Genomic DNA, 19063 nt, shown 5'->3' with positions numbered 1-19063 from the left:
GGAGGCCTCTCTTCGGCACTAGGACCTGGTTGAACCTCCTCCTCTGGGGCTGGAGGATCACAGCTGGGACCTGGCAGAGCAGGAACAGCACCTGGCATTGCCTCAATCAGCCCTTGCTCTGGAGGAGGCTCATCCTCATCCTCCGAGAGCTGATCTTGGCTGGCCATGACAATTCTGTCCTGGCCACTCACGTTTAAATAAACACACTCAAAATCTGTAGACTGTGTGAGGGGGCATCTGGTCAGGGAGATAGAATCACGATAGACTACTGCAACTCCACCTCCCCGCCCCCCCCCCCCCCCCCAGGCCTCACCTACTGCTGCACAGAGAAACCTGGTGGGCAAAGCTGAGAGAGATTAACTCCTCCAGTCTCATCCAACCTGGTTTCGGTTATACATGTTAAGTCAGTGTGATTTTGCAGGATCAGGTCCTGAATGGCAGCTGTTTTACCATTCACTGATCTGGCATTCAGCAGCAGCAGCAGCAGCTTCAACTCAGGGAGACTGTTACCAAGGTTATTCATACTATTTGGACGGGGAGATAGCTTGGGGACCACAAGTACCCTCTTGAGCTCCCCTCTTCCTTGATGTTTTAATTGTCTCTTCCCTCCATATCTCCCTCTGCCTTGAATGACTCCAATGGGTTCTCCCTGACTCTGTATATCCCCTCGTTTCTGAGGAAAATACATCCTTCCTATTAAATTGACAGAAACAGGAAAAGGGGGGGGGGGACAGGTAGCTAGTAAAGCTGGATGCCGTTTGGTGAGTCTCCTGCAGAAGTCCCAGCCTTATACCTCAGGCAGGCAAGGTAGCTGTGCTGGATGAAACAGTGCCTGCTGAGTCAAGGCCTCAGTCCTGCAAGGGCTCAGTCCAGCGAGGGAAGTAGAGGTCCAGGCAGCAAGAACAGAAGTCTCTTCCTCCCTGCAGTCTCCAGACTGAACTTGTGGGCCTCTGTCTTTTCCCAAATGTTGTCTCCTTTCCCTCTGTTACCACAAGGGACTAGGGATCTAATATAGTCAGATGTTGCTGGAAAGGGAGGCGTCTCTGGAGAGAAGTGGCAATTGGTTTCAATGCCTCTTGTGGGGGAGGAATACAATCTGAACCAGGGCGCTCAGGGGAAGATGGTTCGGGGCTTGACTTTAAAGTTGCACCCAAAGCTCTTCATCAAGGGAAGATGGTCCGGGGTTGGCTATGAAGACTCTGCCTGGCTCCTCTTCTGTAGCTGCTGGAAAAAGCAGTTGGTACTAGGCCTGCCTCTCAAGGCTTCGCCTCAGGCTCCTTCTTTGTAGTTGCTGAGAAGGGCAGTTGGTACTGGGCCTGCCTCTCAAGACTTCACAATCTATTCCTATTCCTGTCTTTAACACATAGTACCGTGTGTTTGTGTTCTGAAACTCAGGCCAAACAGTTTTTCAAACAATAATAAACGTTTATTTGAATAACAGAAGTATATTGAGTATCTTTGATGTACAGTTGTTATTGTATCCTTACTTGGCAAATTAGTTACAGATAAAGTCAGCCACTCAGGCTATGAAATCCCTCCGGATCCTAATAACCCCCAAAACTCCCTTCCTAGAGTTGAGTTATCTCTGAGTCCCTCAGTTTCAGACTCTTCCCAACGATAGTCCCTCTCTGGACTTAACAAGATCTGTCAGGTTATAAGCCCCTCACACTGGACTTAAACCTCAGTTCCCCCTGGAACTCATAAAATTCACTGGACTCCACAGCTGGGTGTTCTGTGCACCACAGTGATTTGTTTGAAGGTGTCCATCTCAGAACATTTCTCAGCAAGCACTGTGAGCTTGCACCTACTGCTCTTGCATTTGTTATACAAATGCAAGGATTTGACTTGACTTTAATGTCTGCCTCGACGCGGTGCAAATGTTCATAGAGCTTACCAAGTGCATACTGTGATTGAGTCAGTGTCTAAGGACACCAATATTGCCTTCTCGCTGAACACCTGTCAATCCACACTGAGTGGTTATAGCAACGTTCCATGCTTGGGTGATAAGTCTGTGTGCCCCGGTAGGTATGGGCAAGTATCCGTTTTTGCACTTCTCTGTTATAACTATTCTCTTCGAGGTTATTAATGCTCTGCTCTAATTCAGCAATTTCTTCTAGGATATTTTTATTCTGCCAGTTCAAATTATTGAGAGAGAGCTCTCCAACTCATGGATCTTCTTCTGGAGGGCATAGTCAGTAGCCACACGTTGAAAGTTCACTTCAGTGTCCGTTTGGGTAATGGTTTGTGCTATTGTCTCCCGTAACTGAGAGGCTACTTTCATTTCCGCCTTTACTTGCTCTCCCTTTCATTGATCCCATTGCTTCCATTTTCACATATCAGTTTTCTCCAACCAATTGGGAGTGTATTTTACATACGATGTGACAAAATTTTGCTACATTGTGAACATCACTTGGTTTCTGATTGTCCAGAAGATAATGTAAATAGAAAGTATCAATATGTCCAGTGTGTTTGTTTAGAAGAGGAGTAATCAGCTGGTGGTGACTGTCCTTGTAGAATTGACAGTACAATAGAACATGCGCTGTAGTTTCAATAACGCCATCATCGCAAAGACAAAGCCGAGTTTCATAAGGTGTTTTTTTATATCTCCCTTCTAGCACTGCTGTTAGGAGAGCATTAAATCGAGCTAAAGTTAGAGCTCTCCTAAATTTGGGTATTGTAACATGATATAGAAAAGGAAAAAAGGATGTAACCGAGATTTGGATATTTACCACTATGTGTCTAGGAAAGGCAGCAATTTCCGTCTGGCTTTCAATGTCTAGGATTCTTTGTCTTATAACCAATTTTGCTTGATCAATTTCTAACTTTAAGTTGGTACTCCTAGAGAGTCCAAGAAGATTCAGATTCTTAAGTATAGTTGTTTCTCAAGAGGATTTATGGTTGTCTACCAAAATTAGTTGAGATAATCCTCCAAGATTTTTATTTATCTTAAGCCAATATGTGAAGATGTTAAACCACAGACAAGACTCTATTTTACTAATCCCTGCTTCCCTTGGCAGTACAGCATTTGGTACACAGAAAGCAACCTGAAATATATTCCTCAGAAACTTTGTTTGTACTTGTTCAAGGGCAGTTATGCCACTATAGGGTCCTAGTTGGGCTCCATGTAACGATTGTGATCGTGCTTTGGCCGTAAAAAGTTTAATTGCGGCGGGAATAAACTGAGCTCCCTTCATGAAAAAATAGTTTTGAATAGCATTAGCCGTTCTTTGGGCATTGCGAATAACATAATCTAAGTGAGCATTTCTACTTCCTGAAGCTTGGAATATAATCCCTAAAGGTTTTAACCTGTTCAATAGACTGCCCATCCAGCATCAATTTTCTCAGTTTAGGGCATTTTGGAAAGGTAAGAATCTTACTCTTAGAGTAATTTACTATTAATTTTTCTTCAGCGCAGAGGTGAGCAAGAGATTTTAAGGCCTATAGGGGACAATGATAAGATAACTGTGTCATCAGCATATAATAATAAATTAATATGTTTATTGGCTAATTGGGGGCCTGGAAGAAACAGTTGCTCAAAAAGGAAATTAACGAGTTTATATAATAGTTGAATAGGATTGAAGCCAAAACACCTCTCTGTCTGAGATTCCCTTCTTGATTTGTATCTCCTTCATGACATGTCCTTGGGGGTTACATCTCACCTTTAAACTAGTATTGTGGATTTTAACAAGTAATAAGAGAAGGTGTATTCTTGAGTTTTCCCCACAGTCTAGATCTGGAAACAGTATCAAAAGCAGACTTAAAATCAATTAATGCTATATAAAGAGATCGGCCTGTGTGAGAATACTTCTCTACTAGATGTTGTAATACCATCACATGGTCTATTGTTGATCTACCGGTCCTAAAGCCTACCTGCTCATCCTTCAAAACATTCTCAGATTCTAGCCAATCCATTAATTTAGCCTGCAAATGCTTGGCATACATTTTGCTAATCTGATTTAGTAGACTGATTGGTCGAAAATTTGTTGGATCATCTCTTTTACCCTTTTTATACATGGGAATTATAGTGGCAAGACCCAAATCCTTGGGGATCATTGTTGAGCGATCTATCGTGGTAAAAAGATAAGATTGTACTGGTATCCACCAGTCCAAATCGTTCTTTAGTATCTCCAGCTATTGTTGGAATGAAAATCCCAGCAGACCATAATTGGCATAGTCAATGTGAGAAATATTGGGAGCTGCAGTGCAACAACATCTGGATAATAGAAGCTGTGCTACTTAAAAGTGCATGCAACACACACACACACACACACACACTGCAATCTCTGCAGCCCCCGGAGCAAGGTGGGTGACGCCCAAGGCTGTTTTTGCAGTTATTGGTTACTCCAACATGTCAGCACAAGAAAAGGGTTGAGTGTGGAGGGAGAGGGGGAATAGGAAATGAAAGTGAGCTGAAGAGAGCACAACCGTGTCTGGTGGACTTTCAGGGTCTCCTGTTCCCAAGTTAGTCTTTCTATCTTTATAGGACTCTGTGAGGAAGGTTAGAGTGAGATTCAAGGATCAAGACCCAGCTTCCCTGAGCCTTTAAAAGAAAGGGGTGCTGAAGAGGGCATGGATACCTGCTGAGAGGGGACAAAGAAGTGTCAGATATTGAGGGTAGGACAGGCATTATTGTCTGCTTGAAACTTGGTCAGCTGGCATGTCAGAAGACTGAAGCATAACTTCTTTAAAGTCTGGAATATAATCGAGAGCAGAATCACTGTACCCCTGATATGGAAGCCTTCAGCTGTACCTGAAGGCTTCCATATGGAGCCCTGGTGGCACAGTGGTTAAATGCCTGTACTGCAGCCATTTACTCAAAACCACAAGGTTGCGAGTTCAAGACCAGCAAAAGGGCCCAAGCTCGACTCAGGCTTGCATCCTTCCGAGGTCGCTAAAATGAGTACCCAGACTGTTGGGGGCAAATTAGCTTACTTGCTAATTAGCTTACTTGCTGTTCGCCGCTATGATCTTTGGAATAGCGGTATATAAATAAAACAAATTATTAAATTATTATTATTATTACCTGCCTGATTGTGACTACATGGTTGTATGTGCTGGAACTGCTGGGACTGCAGGTTTATCTGAAGGTTAGGAATTTGTAAACATTTTTTTTATATCACTCACACAGATCTTCAGTATACATCTATACGCCCAACAAAACACCTTGCTCAGATACATGACTAATTAGCTTTGGGATGATACTGGCATTAAATGAAAGACAGACCATAGAAAGCTCACATAAATAAGTTACCACACATCACATACTTTAAAAAAATTACTTTGGACAAGAAATTCGTAATGTACATCAGAAGGGACCCCAATAGATAGTTAAAGTAAGCAAAATTATCCTATTTCCAATGGGTTTAAAGTTTAGTTTCCTATTTCCATAGGCTCCAAACATGGAATATTTCTGCATGTACAAAATATACAGTAAAATATTAAGGGTTTATTGCAATGAATTAAAGAATACGACTATGTGTGCATGTCTGTATGTACATATATGTATGTGTGTATCATTTCTGTATCTCCCCAACCTTGTTATTGACTTTGTGTATTTTGTGAATAGCATTTTTTTTTGCTGCTACATAGTTAGAATCTTTTGCCTGACAGATGCATACTTATCGCTGAGTGATATATCTTTATCACTATTGTCTCACTCTAATATTTTTAGGTCCATCTTTCCATGCCTCTACGTCTCTGTGTGTGTTTGTTTTTCTGGGTGTGTCTGTGTCATAAGTCCTTCTGGAAGAGTGAAGGTGCTGCCATGGGAGTTGAGCAGCACGATGATGCTTTATCTGGAGGGCCAAAGCTGCTCATTCCTGCTTTAACCTTGTCTCCTTTCTTTGGTTGTTCCCTAGCAATCTCCTCTAGCTCACCTTTCTCCTCTGAAGAAGCACTCTTTTAAGTTTCCTTTTCACTTGTGACTATATAACCTTGCTCATGACTCAATTCTCCTCTATCTCACACCAGCAATAACAATGAAATTGTCATTGGACACAAGAAAGCAGGGACAGCGATACACATACACACCCTCATATTACAAATAACAAAGGCAATAGTGAGCTATTGACAGAAAGAAAACTCTTGCTAACTTTGCCTTTTACAGTGTGATATACATGACATTTAATATAAAGATGGGAGGAAAAAAGAATAGAATCAATCGGCCTTGGCATTGTACTTTCTATAAACGCAATGTTAGAAAACAAAAATATAAGGGTGTGGGTTCTAGGCTGGTTTGAGTCCTGCTTAGTTGTTGCTGTCTTTCTCTTTCACTATTCTTGTCAAAACACATGTATTAGTCATAGGTGCTTTTGAATAGATCTTTCAGGAACATTTTATTCTTTTTTGAATATGTCTAGCACTTTTTCTTTTCATAGCTTTAATATACAATTCAGTGTGTTGAAAACAGTAACATATTTACAGTAGTCTTTAGTTATTTTATATTACAGAATAGTGATGTAGTCAATAAAAGGTGATGCTGTTCAATACCCATGATTTAATTTCCCCCCCTGAAGGCACTTCACTTTAAAAATGCAACTTAAAGATTTCACAGAGCAGATGTACAAATGCTGTCAGAAACCATTGACAGTTTATGAGAAGGCTTGTGATTTCATTCATTATGTTCATGATTTGCACAGCATTTTTTGAAAATGGATTGGGTTTTCCCCTCTCCCTAGAAAAGGGTGAACAGACGCTGCTGTAATAGCTCTTCCCATAGTGCATGCTGAATTATGAGAGTCACTTCTGGTTATACTTTCCCCAGGGGCATTGTTTAATGTGCTTAGCTGTATAGATCTCCAAACTTTTAGCTGTGGGCTGATATCCATATTGAGCTATAAATCTGCTGTTGATAAATTGCTTTCTAGGCAAACATCTTAATGCTGATCAAATTAAGGGCAGGGATTGATTCCCAAATTTAGAACCGAGATGCACTGCTGTGAGATATAGAATATGAAAACAGATAGATGTGTTCCAAACCTGGACTATGAGAAATCTCCAGTGCCTACTTGTTTTCTGCAGAGGAACACCAGCCATCTGTGGAACAGTCTGAGTGATGATTCATCGGGAGATACAGTGGGCTGGGCGAGGTGGTGGAGATCCAGAAGTGAAGAGGATCAGCAGAATTCCTATGGCTTCCTTTTTGTAACTTTCCCCACTGCCTCTTCTCTCCCTGTCCTCCAGCTGTTCTTCATAATTGCTCATAGTAGCTTAACAAATAGTTTGTGGGCAAAATTAAAGCCTGCAAGGCGTATGGTTTTCACCCGCTAACATTGCTTTGAATTGACACGCCAGGAGTAAGGCTTGCTGTCGAGGAACTAAGAAACACTTTTCATAATCTTTTGGTTATGTCTTCTTTATCATCTCTGTTCACTGTGTTGATTATTGTTTACATATAGATATGTGTTCATTCAAGTTGCCTGTTGACGTATGGTAACCCTATGAATTTCATAGGATTTTCTTAGGCAATAAATACTCAGAGGTGGTTTAGCCAGTTCCTTTCTCTGAAATATAGCCTACATCACCTGGTGTTCATTAGTGGTTTTCCATCCAAGCGCTAAACAGGGCTTACTCTGTTTAGCTTCCAGGATTAGACAGGATCAGTCAAATATTGGAGGGTCAATCAACTATTGGAGGGACATTTAGAATTGCCCACCTCTTTGCCCACCTTTTGTGATTGTGCACACTTCTTATCAGTTGGCAAATTAGAGAAGAGGAACACAGTCAAAGATCTTTGTATTGTTTTTTCTTAAGTTTAACTCTTTCTTTATTATTTATCATCATTTTTTAAAAATTGTCAATAAGTTATTGTTGCTATGGCTGAAAACATTAATTCTGAGTGCAAGTGTCTTTTCTTTTGTGTTCACATGTCCTCTGTTTCAGCAGGCACAGTTTTAAAAAAAGGCTTCCACTCTTACTGGAGCAAAATTGTTTTTTATAATGGTGTCTACTATCTGTTTTTTAAAATTATATTCCAAATAGCTTTTAAAAAGAGAGAATTCCTCTTACCTGAGTAACTGAGGTGACCTTTTAAATCAATGACTTATGTCCAGCATGTTTCTTCCCTGTAGGAAAGACAATCCTAAGAAAGGTATTGTCTTCACATAGTAGCCCTTCCCAGGACAGTTGGTGAGGTCATAGGATAGGATACCTACCCAAAGGTTCTAGAACTCCCTTGTTAAGGAAACTAGAATGGGCCACTCCTTGCTGCCCTTCTGTTGATATGTAAATACCTCCCCCCATTTTATTCCAACAGGCTTTTGAACACTGAAGAGGTTGTTTTTTTTAAAGAATGAGGGTGCTGTACTTTTTTTTCACTACTGTTATCATCATGATCATCATCTATTGATATAGCATCATCAGTGTACATGGTGCTTCACAAAGTAAAACAACCACAGAAAAACAGCCAGCCTGCCAAAGGCATACAATTGAACACACACACACTATTTTAAACTGCTATTTGGCATTTTTATCCATTCCTGCTACAGTGGAATGGTCAGCCAATTCTATTTATTTTAAAATTACTATTTTAAGATTTAATTAACAAGGTATTACAAAGGGCATTGGGCAATCACTAGATTGTGTGTGATGTGTACAGTTGGCCCTCCGTTTGTGCGGGGGATCCGTTCCGGACCCTCCTGCGAAAACAGAGGCTCACACGTATTCAAGCCTCATAGACTTGAAGAGGGTGCGCCCCTATGTGCATGGCCTAGGTGCATGCACCAGTAGAAATAACGAAGGCCGTCCTTTGGCACATAATCAAGGTCGTGGATCTCAGATCCACTAGTTAGGGAGACTGTATTTGGTTGTATTTTGTACATTTTTCCCCCAGGTCTGGGTTTTAAGATTTTATTGAATCCTACATTCTCAACAAATAATTAAATTTAACATTTTTATATTCTAAATATCAGGATTGATTAGTTGCTCTTATAATTGGAGCAACAGATTATTTTAGGACAACACAGAGTGGTTGTTGTTTTTTTTTAATAAAATTAGACAGTATCCTTTGATAACATGTATTGTATTGTTATTTGATCCTAACTGTTGATGATCCAAGAAGTATGACTTATTTGCTGGAGTTATAATTTTGCTAGCATTATAATTTTGAGATCTCATATCATACTAAAAGTCATATGTGTGCATTATCCTCATTGTTCATAAGAATGAATTGTCCATAAGAACAGTTTACTGGTTGAGTTCTCTTATCTGAAATGCTTGGTCCCAGACGTTTTTTGGATTTTGGAGTTTTTTGGGAGGTTTTAGAATACAGTCATCCCTCCATATTTGCGGCTTTGATATTTGTGAATTTGATTATTCACGGATTTCATTAATATGTTCTCTCTAGGACTGTCTAGGTCCTCCAGTGCAACTCTGTGGTCAACTTTAACTAAAAGTTGCACTGAAAGACCATTTGTAGCTACTCCAGTGCCATTCTATGTTCAGTGTATGTTGGACATTGACCACAGAGTTGCACTGGAGGACCTAGAGATTCCTAGAGTTGTCCTCTCAGGGAAAAACATGGTGTTTTTGTTATTTGCGATTTTTCCATAATCACGGGGGTCTTGTTCCCCTAACCCTAGCGAATATGGAGGGACAACTGTATTTGCATATACACAATGCGATATCTTAGAGATGGGATCCAAGTCTTAACATAACATTCATTTTATGTTTCATATACACTTTATATATATATATTGCCTAAAGATAATTTTATAAACAATCTTTCAAATAATAAGTTTGTGTACATTGACTCAAACTGTAGTATAATTTTCATTATTAATAAGCTGAGGTTGTGCAATTCACTGAAGTGGGGTTACAAGTACTGGTGTTGCTATTCTGTGACATAGTTGTTTCATCCATATGCACCTGTGAAGTCCATGCATGCATCTCTTGATCATAACCAATGTGCAAAGTTGTTGTTCAGTGTACTCTTGGTAGGGTGTTTCCCATGAAGCTACTGTGCTGTTCCTCTTCTAGCACGTATGTGTCAATGTTTGTTATCCCATTGTTGGAGCATTAGTTCCTATATATTCTCTTTAACAGTCACTTCAGCTAAGTGCTGCACCTGACATTTCACAGAAGTCATTATACTTGGAGGAACGTTAAACCAGAGGGAGGGAGTGTGGGATAATTGAATGCTAAGCCCTTTCAAAATGGACATTTTTTTATCCTCAAAGACCTGCTTAAGGTGAATAAAAAAGTAGTTACAGGTGCCAGTTTTTAACTCGGTGACTAAATATAAGCTGTGCAAGCAGAAGTGAGACCCAGCAAACCTTGCTTTGGAAAAAAAACCTCCTGTAAAATTGCTACAAGCTTTAAATTTCTCATCAGGTCAGTATGGCAGCTGTTTGAGCATATATTATCTGGAGGGCTTTCTTCTTCCTGGTTCTTGAATTTTAACTATGCCAAGAGCTGCTCTGTGTCCTGATAGTACTCCCCACCCTCCCCAATCCTTCATATGTTGCAGGCAGCCCTTCAGCACAAGATACTTATCAAGCCAGAGGAGGCAGCTTAAGTATTCTTTTGTTTGCCTTTATAAAGCACAGAAACTCAAAATGAATTCTGAACTTCTTGTGCTGCCTGCTAACAAATACTGTGCATAAGAAACTCATATTATTGTAGGTCACTGAATTCATTTTTAAAATGCCAATTGACATCATTCCTTTAGGGAGTTGTAAGTTGCAGCCTCATATTATAGTCTGGGAGAAATGTGGAAGGAAGGTTTTTGGAAAGGATCTTGGTTCAGAGCAGAGAAGAAGCCTATCTGGCGCCGTTCCAGCATCTCAGCCTCTCTAAATGGACATATCTGGCTCACTGGAGATTTCCACCGTGGCTGTTTTAACATGCATTTGGAAAATTGGCATCATTTCCCCTACCCTTGGCAAGGAGCTTGATGACTCCAGTAGATACTTAGTCTTTGCCATATCAGAAAAAAAAACCCCATAAAACTGTAGCATCAATAATAGCCACAGCTGCTTAGCTGGAAATGAAAATGGGAAGGCTAAATGCATGAAGAGAAATGACTGAAGACAAGCTATCCAGAGCTATTTGTGGAAAAGAATGATTTCTGATTGGAAGGAGCTGCAGCCACTGTTGATGTTCATTATATCCTGCTGACATGTTGCATACGTTCAATTTCTGTCAGGTAGTCAAGTAGAACAGATCCTTACCATCATTAAGCAATAAGACTTTCCTTTTCACTTTATTACAGGACAGCTCGGTAATACGGACAAAATTAAGAATCCGACACCTATCTTATTACAACTCCTGCTCCAAAGCTTTAAAAGGATTGTTTTAATTGAAAAGTCTCACACTTCATAATCAACTTTTCAGCCTTGTCGAAAGCTACCTTTCTGTCAGGCATTGAGCCATTTCATATATCTTTTACCTTCTGCCCTCTCCTTTAAATTAAAAAAAATGCGATGAAATAAGGCTTGAATGCTTAATTTGCCACTGAATGAAAGAAATGGCAGTGTATGAGGCTTAATGTTAATATTAAAAAACAGGAATCGTGTTAAGAAGCTGTGTCCTGAGACTACATCCTATTTTGCTTCTTATATGGGGTCCAAGTTGATTGGGTTGAATGTGACCAGAATTTAGTCCACAATTTCTATTACAAACAGTGGGGATGTATAGAAAATAAGCATCTTTTTTGTTTACCTGTCTTACTTACACATAGTGAATTTTCTAACCTACTGATGCTAAACATGCTTTATATGGTATAATTTCTTACACATAACAGTTCAAAGATTATTGCACAGCAGGTCTGTGTGGCAGTAATATGTATCCTGTGTATCTAGTTCTGCTTCTCTTAATAGGCTAGAGAACAGTCTGGCCTAAAGCCAAGGTTGCACTGGCGACAGAACTTTCCTCTTCCCTGCAACCACCTACCCCCCATTACACTTCCAGAACACATTTTCAGGCTATAAATGGATGCAATGGGGAGGGAGCATTACTCTATTCCCGTTCCATTGAGAGAAAGAAATCTGTGCCCCCCTTCTATGAAGTCATTTATTTATTTAATATTATTACTGTACTTGTCTAAAGCAACCCAATAATATGGTTCTCTGAGTAACTTGAAAACAAAGAATGAGAAATACGAATAAATGCAGTACATTTGACTCTCCATATCTGCTGATTCTTCATCCATGGATTCAACCATGCATGCCATGATTTTTTAAAAAGAAAAATTCAATAAATCAAACCTTGATTTTGCCCTGTTATTTAAAAACACAATTTTAACACGACATTGTATATAATGAGACTTGGGCATCCACAGATTTTGGTATCCACAGAGTTCCTGGAACCAAACCTCACCGGGTACCAAGGGCCCACTGTATAATAAAATTAAGTTCTTTTATTTATAATAAGCATGTGCTGCTTTTTTCACAAATATCACCAAGAAGGAATAAAGTGACTACTGAGGGTTAGGGGAAACAGTGGTCCACCTGGATCCTAGAGGGCAGTCTCCTGCCCCCCTCTGAAAGAATAGGTTTCATTCAATCAATTCCTTTTTATATCCTGCCTTATTCTCAAGAGTGGGGCTCTAGTTCGTCTAATGGAATAAAAATAAATACTGTATAAGTAAAACCACCTATGACTAAAAACTTATAAAAACTTAAGATCAAAATAATATTAAACAATCTGTGGAATTGAAACCATACAAAACATTAATTTAAAAGCAATGATTAAAAACAGTACAGCACTAAATCAGAAAACCCATTATATAAAGTAATCAGTTTCCAAAGGACAACAAGGAGGGAGCCAGCCTAGCTTCCCTAGAAAGGGAATTTTGGAATCTTGGAGAAAAGGTCCACTAAACATACCAGTAAAGTTGGTAGGACTACAAAAGACACCTTTCCCAAAGACCGTAAGAATTTGGACAGGCTCATATGGGAAAATATGATTCAAAGACTTAGCTGTGTTACCCTGGAAAATCAGTCTGCAAAAGGATCTTCCTCAGATGCATGGGGTGGAGTGGAGGGTCAAAGGCCAGACCTATGTTAACTGTGTGTGAGAATAGCAACAGAAATGCAAAACTTGTGTTTATGGAGATGAGGTGACAAGTTCAGCTTTACTGATGGTCATGGGGGGTAAGTCAGAAGGAAGGATGTTGCCTAAAGCCAAGGTGAGTAGACAACCATGTGAATGATGTTGAGAGTATGGGAATGTAGTATGGGAATCAGAAAAGAGGTGTGATGAACTGGCCAAGACAGTCCTCCTGAGGCTGGTGGTTAGCTAGTGTAATGTGTGTAGTGTGCCTGGAAACCATTGTCTCTGTTGAACCCACTATTGATGGACTAGAATTTGTGGATACGTTCCAGTTCTGCAATATCTCTTTCCAGTCTTCCTTTGTAGTTTTGTTGTTGTTGAAGGACTGCCGTTTGGAAGTCCGAGATGGAAGATACCGCCCTTCAGATATCCTGGACTTGAATTTACAAGCTTTATAGAACATAATCAGCCCTTGCAATTGTGCCTGAAAAGAACTGGCAGGTAGTGGATCTGTTGCAACAAGGGAGTACTGTACAATGTGTTGAAATGAATAGTGATATAATATGCTTAAATAAGCAATATAACAATAAAACAACATCAGCTTGACGTCTAAACACATTCATCTGCTAGAAGAATAAGTGGGATGTGGGGTGAATCAGAAAACAAACAGCACATAAAAACACAGTTTTTGTACAAGTCCTGGACGAATGAGAATAACAAAAACACCCTGCACCGGAATGCATGTTTAAAAGGTACCAGCTGAGTCAGTAAGCTCTTGAAGCAGTCAGTGTGAGTGTAAGTGGTACAGGTGGAGGGGGGAATGTACTACACAACTCTCTCCATCAGTGTTGTTGACAGATGCTCTACATGTGGATCGTGACTTGTATGCAAGGGAAAGACTGATTTTCTAAGGTTCTGAATCATAAGGACAGTCTCTATTGATAGAAGAGACCTATACATAGTCCTCCCACCTTAAGTAGTGGGTGACAAAAGACAATAGAAAAGGCCAACTTGGTGCAGTCTTCACTAATGCCCCTTGGAAGTAGAGCTTACATGTTTGTCATGTATGAATAAGACTTTGTTTGGGGAGGATATTCCACAGCTGAAGAGCCACCACTGTGAAGGTTCTCTTCAGAGCTAGGGTGCATCTGTACTGCTGAAATAATCCAGTTTGACACCCTTTAACTGCCACAGCTCAATGCTGTGGAATTCTGGGAACTGTAGTTTGTTGTAGCACTAGGGTGAAGCAATGAGTAGTAACTTTTTTTTAACATCCTTTCCCACTTCTGCCTTTGAGATTATGCAGCTCCTGTCTGTGGAGTTTTTATTCATGCAACTCTGGATAGAAAGCACTGCTATTGCTAACAAAGTTCCCATTTTAACCAGAATTTGCATAGGAACATTGAACTGTGCTTAGAGTTACCCGCATTTGTGGATATGTAGTGCTAAATGATACCTAAGGCCAGGAAGTGAGGATTGAAATTCACAATGGGATGGAATGCAGCAGGCTGGCTTCTATTTGTCAAACTGTGGTTTTGCAGGAAGTTAGTGTTAGTGAATAATGTTATTGTCTCTGATCATGGAGATTATCGCACTGCGTTCTGAGAACGTTCCTATCATCACGTGATGAGAACCTTCCTGGAACAGATATTACTGCATTAGTAAACTAGAACGTGATCAGAACGTGATCAGAACTGCATTTTACCGCACAGTGATTCCTGAAACCGTTCCGAGAACATATTCCACCAAGGCCGCCTCCGTCTCCTGATTGGCTGAAAGAATGACAGGCAGGGAAGCAGGAAAGCAAGCAGGCGAGCGACTGCAGTGATGGAAGGGGTGTGTGAGAGAGAGAAGGGGGAAAGGAGGAGGGAGGGAAGGGAGGGAAGAAGGAGGGATCGGGAGGAAGGCAGGGAGAAAGAGAAATGAGGAGAGATGAGCCTTGCAAGTTACATCCCAAACCTCCTTTGCAAGGCTGGGAAGAAGGAGGAGCTCCATGCAGGTCTCTTCAAGCCGAAGAAAAGCAAGTTGCCAGGGAGGGGACTGGGCCAAGGGCAGAGCCCCGGCAGCCATAGCAGCTCTTTAAACCGGTTAGAAAAGAAGAGTCCTCTGCTGTCATCCCAATTCCCCATTTTGGCTGCTTGTCACCCTTTTGCCTCCTGTGTGTGTGCGCATGTAATGTGTGCCTTCATAGAATCATAGAGTTGGAAGAGACCACAAGGGCCATCCAGTCCAACCCCATTCTGCCATGCAGGAAATCACAATCAAAGCATCCCCAACAGATGGCCATCCAGCCTCTGCTTAAAGACCTCCAAGGAAGGAGACTCCACTACACTCTGAGGAAAGAGTGTGTTCCACTGTCGAACAGCCCTTACTCTCAGGAAGTTCCTCCTAATATTGAAGTGGGATCTCTTTTCCTGGAGCTTGCATCCATTGCTCCGGGTCCTAGTCTCTGGAGCAGCAGAAAACAAGCTTGCTCCCTCATCAATGTGACATCCCTTCAAATATTTAAACAGGGCTATCATATCACCTCTTAATCTTCTCTTCTCCAGGCTAAACATCCCCAGCTCCTTAAGTCATTCCTTGTAGGGCATGGTTTCCAGACCTTTCACCATTTTAGTCGCCCTCCTTTGGACACGCTCCTTTTTGAATTGTGGTGCCCAGAACTGGACACAATATTCCAGGTGGGGCCTGTGAGCTTCCCTCCCCGCTTTAATTCTTGTCTGGCTCTTTGCTATGGAATTCTGGGAGTTGTTTGCTTGCTTTTGTGTGTTGCTCCAAACAGAGGAGCTTTTGTGGGTTCCTTCCTGGAGGGAAGGAGGAGAAGGTCCTGGGCATCTCTGCCATCCTTGCCTCCTGCAGGCTGCCAGCACAGGAGCCCCGCTGGACATGACACTAGAGGCCCCCGCAGAAGCAGCCAGACCCTCTCCCTCTTGCTCTCTGCCCTGGCCCCCTGTTTCCCTCTCTCTTTCCCTTCTTTCCTCTTCTCTCACTTGTCCCAACTTTCCTCCCTTCCCTCCCTCCTTCTTTCCCCCCTCACACACACACACACACCCCTTCCCTCACTGCAGTCGCTCGCCTGCCTGCCTCCCTCCCTGCCTGTCATTCTTTCAGCCAATCAGGAGATGGAGGAATGAGAGAACGGATTTGAGAACAGATAAGAATATCGCACACACCTCTGTTGAAACGTTCTCATCACGTTTCAGCTCTCTGGGAACACATTCATATCTGTACCCTCCTGGAACACATTTGGAACACATTTAAGCGTTCTGAGAACCCGATTGGAACACATACGTGCGGTATACTCAAATGCGTTCCGTTCTCATCACGTGATGAGAACGGTCTCAGAACGCAGTGCGATAATCTCCCATGTCTGGTGCTTTCAGCTACATCACGGGAAAAACTTCATATAGGTAATCCGTTTGATTCTAGTAGCCCATTTGAACAAAATGTACTTATAATCTATTTGATGCATGTACTTAACAAAGGATCACTGATTTACTTCCATGAAAACAGAAATGGTGGGCTGTTTTCATTTTTATAATTTGAGTACATTTTGTTTCAAAATCCAGCATATCTGCAAAAATAAAAAAAAAATAAAAGGATCAGAAGTCTATATGAACTTTACACAGCTGGGGGAGATTTTTACCTCCCTCAGATGCCAGCAAAATGGATCATTGGAATAGCACAATGTGTTTTGCAAGACTGAATAGTTCTCCTGCAGCAATTGTTAAATGATCTAGCATTAACAGAAAAGGAACATGATTAGATAAATAGCAGTGCAATTTTATCTTGAGGATATTTCATTATGTTTTTGCTATCATTTTTCCAGCATAATTCTCTGAGCTTGTTTTTATTATGTCCCTTTAAATAGAAGGCATTTAACACTATCAGTAAATACTGTGGACTGCTGATGAGTCTGGGAAGCCAACTCATGAGCCTCACAGAAATACTGGCTGGGGTCCATCTAGCTGTAAATTAAAGGAGGCTTTGGGCTTGCATTTCTTGAATTTCCTCAGGCCATTTGACAAATCACTGTGGATACTGAGGAGACTGGCAAAATCAATTCTTCATGTGGCATAGCAATCATATATAAGTACAGTATGCAACAAATTATGATGGCAATTCACATTCCTTGGTTTGTTTGTTTTTTCTTTCCGTATAGACCTTAATTGAAAACTTTCTGGCATAAAACATTTGCATTTCCAAAACTAGAAAGAGTTTTCTCAGACTGTGTACAAGAGGGGTGTGAGACTTGTCAAATAGTGCATTCACTATATTCAGATGAATGGAGATTTCAACTTATATCTCTCATCTGATCACTTTCTCATTTATTTCCTTCCAGTCCTCCCCTGCACTTGGATATAGGAGTCAAAAGGGAGAGGCCCCGTTACATCTTTTTTGAAAATAAAGATTTGACTAAAATCAGGCTTGGCATGCTGCATCTCATAGGTGTATTCTTTGGGAAGATTATAAGCAAATGGCAAAGATGGATTGTGTTCAAAGCAGTAGTCCTTATAAGACATTTGTATGCATAGTTATGGCTGAAATGCAATTACATAAGTAAACAGGTTGGTTTCTCCAGTGCTCATTCTCGTATCAGAAACAAATTTTAGTTATACATAATTCATCCTCTCATTCCAGCACATGAGAAAATGAGATCTTAGGAATATACAACTAACTTGGAGAAAAGATATATTAGGAAGTTGTGGCCTGAAATTAGCTATGAAAAGGAAGTTTGTCCAGCTTTGGCCTCATTCCCACTTATCTCTTGATTCGATTCCTAACTGATTCCTGAAACCGGTTCAGCAAACACAGTGGTTCCCACTATGTTTGCACCAGTGTCAAGAATTGATGCAGGAAGCGACAGCCACGGCTTCCCCGCCATGCCTCCCTCTGTCCTCCTGGCCATACCAAGGGCAGAAGGAGAGAGGCAGGCTGGGAGGATGGAGGACCGAGGATGGATCATGGAGGTATGGCAGGGAAAGCCACTGCCAGTGGCAACCAGGGCAGATTTGAATCCGTTTCGATTCTGCCTGGTTCTCATTTGGGCTGAATCGATTTATTTCCAAATAATTCGATTCAGCCCCCAAAATGATGCAATTATCAGCATATTTTTGATGTGTGTTAAATGGGTAAAAATGGGTAAAAACCATGCCCCCCCTTTCTGAATCGCTTCAGGGATTCACATTAAATGGGAACCATGGTGATTTAAACCAGATCATTTGGAATCACGATCCGGTTTAAACCATAGTGGGAACAACCCCTTTGTCTTTGGAGCTCAGCACTTTATTTCCAGTATTCAAAATTTCTGATGACAAAGTACAATATCAGTGCCTTTCAGAGAGATCAACTAGATGTCTACATCCTGACTGATACATAGTTAATTAAGAGGCCTAATTTTCCTTTCTCCAGCTTACAAGTGTGAATATATTTATTGTCAAAGCAGTCAATATTTTGACAAGCGCTAAGTAAGTCCTGAAAAACCTAATTGGTTATTTTCCATTCCACATAACCTTAGTGCTTATTTTTAAGACAGTCATGGGAGTAGCTGTTAGTAAAGGTATTGATTACTACCCTGATGTTAATAAATGTGGGTTGTGTAGCTGGCTGGCACTTTATAGAACTAGAACAAATGTTAAAGAAATGAAAACATGATTATCTTCCACTTATTTTTCACATGTCTCATGTTGTATTTTTTTCTTGTTAATATCCTACAACATTTTCTCCCCAAGCTTGAAAAATTGGGGGCCCTTAATACCCTAAAGCCAAAAGATCTTTTCAGATCTTGGAAGCTAAGCAGAGTCAGCACTGGTTGGTATTTGGATGGGAGACTGGCAATGAATATCAGGTGCCACAGACTATATTTCAGAGGAAGGAACTGGCAAAACCACCTCTGAGTAGTCTTTGCCTATGAAGACTATATGAAATTAATGGGGTTATCATAGGTCAACAGGCAACCTGAAGGCACACACACACACACACACACATCCCTTTTATCCCTCTTGTATAAACCTGTGCCCTCCAGATACTATTGGATTGGAACTCCCATCAGCCCTAGCTAGAATAACAAATG

The 19063-nt window shown here is 40.9% G+C and overlaps 1 protein-coding gene across 3 annotated transcripts in view; it reads left to right on the top strand.

Moving 5' to 3' along the window:
• The window catches only part of IMMP2L (inner mitochondrial membrane peptidase subunit 2), a 625477-nt gene that overhangs the window by 74711 nt on the left and 531703 nt on the right, over positions 1-19063 (top strand). The window lies entirely within an intron of this gene.

This window comes from Sceloporus occidentalis, unplaced genomic scaffold (assembly GCF_023333645.1).
Source record: "Sceloporus occidentalis isolate IW3139 unplaced genomic scaffold, rSceOcc1.0.p SCAF_5, whole genome shotgun sequence".
Lineage (NCBI taxonomy): Eukaryota > Metazoa > Chordata > Lepidosauria > Squamata > Phrynosomatidae > Sceloporus > Sceloporus occidentalis.
Note: the sequence above shows the minus strand (reverse complement) of the source record. Positions and strands in the feature narration are given on the sequence as shown.